The sequence below is a fragment of the Canis aureus genome, chromosome 7 (genome assembly GCF_053574225.1).
Source record: "Canis aureus isolate CA01 chromosome 7, VMU_Caureus_v.1.0, whole genome shotgun sequence".
Taxonomy (NCBI): Eukaryota; Metazoa; Chordata; class Mammalia; order Carnivora; family Canidae; genus Canis; species Canis aureus.
In genome coordinates this window covers 47136757-47138168 of record NC_135617.1, presented here as the reverse complement: position 1 = coordinate 47138168, position 1412 = coordinate 47136757, and the positions used below count along the sequence as shown (strand labels likewise).

The 1412-nt window shown below is 41.0% G+C and overlaps 1 pseudogene; it reads left to right on the top strand.

Moving 5' to 3' along the window:
• The first annotated feature begins 259 nt into the window (after positions 1–259).
• LOC144316714 (B-cell receptor-associated protein 31 pseudogene) lies at positions 260–995 on the top strand (annotated as a pseudogene).
• The last annotated feature ends 417 nt before the right edge of the window (positions 996–1412 follow it).

Genomic DNA, 1412 nt, shown 5'->3' with positions numbered 1-1412 from the left:
ACAATTAGGAGAATTTGAATATAAATTGAGATTTAGGTAACATTAGGGAATTTCTGTTAGGGAATTCTGTGTGCAATAACATTATATTATATTATATTATATTATATTATATTATATTATATTATATTATAATATTATATTACATTATATAATGTAATATAGATTCACTGTAAAGTATATCTCAGTTTTTTGGTATGACATGACATGATGTTTGGGATTTCCTTTAAAATACTGAAGCAAGGAGCGTTGGTAGCGGCGGCCGCGGCGGCGGGCTTGTGCGTTGGCTGCGGGGAGCTCGGAAACAAGCACGCATCCCACTGTTGGGAACCTTCTAGCAACAGCATGAGTCTGCAGTGGACTGCAGTCGCCACCTTCCTCTATGCAGAGGTCTCTGCTGTGCTGCTTCTCTGCATTCCCTTCATTTCTCCCAAAAGATGGCAGAAGATTTTCAAGTCCGCCTGGTGGAGTTGGTAGTAACTTATGGCAACACCTTCTTTGTAGTCCTCATTGTCATCCTTGTGCTGCTGGTCATTGATGCTGTACGTGAGATTCGGAAGTACGACGACGTGACAGAGAAGGTGAACCTGCAGAATAATCCTGGGGCTGTGGAACACTTCCACATGAAGCTTTTCCGTGCCCAGAGGAATCTCTATGTTGCTGGCTTTTCCTTGCTGCTGTCCTTCCTGCTTAGACGCCTGGTGACTCTCATCTCACAGCAGGCCACGCTGCTGGCGGCCAATGAAGCCTTTAAAAAGCAGGCAGAGAGTGCCAGTGAGGCGGCCAAGAAGTACATGGAAGAGAAGGACCAGCTGAAGAAGGAAGCTGCTGCTGGCGGGGTCAAGTCACTTAGGTGTCTGTCTTTGGCTCACGTCATGGTCTCAGTGTCCTGGGATCAAGCTCCACTTTGTGCCAGGCTCCCTGCTCAGTGGGGAGTCTGTCTCTCCCTCTGCTTCCTTCCTTCCCTCCCCCCACCTGCTCATGCTTCTCTCAAATAAATAAATAAAATCTTTTTTAAAAAACCTGATAGAATTGAAAAGATGAATGCAACAATTCACAATATTAGAGATTTCAATATCAAACCCTCTAAAAATTGATAGGACAAATAGACAATCAGTAAGAATACAGAATATTTGAATTACACTATCAACCAACTTGACCCAATTGACATTTATAAATGTCATATTATAAAACACTCTATCCAACAAAAGTGGATTTTTTAGCCGACATGGAACGTTTGCAAAGATTGACAATATTTTGGGCCATGAAACAAATCACAGTAAATAAAATGATTCAAGACACACATGATAAATTCTCTAATAAGAATAAATTCTCTCTGAGCATAATAAAATTAAATGAGAAATAGGTAATAGGAAGATCTCTGGAAAATCCCCCAAATATTTGGAAATTAAAGG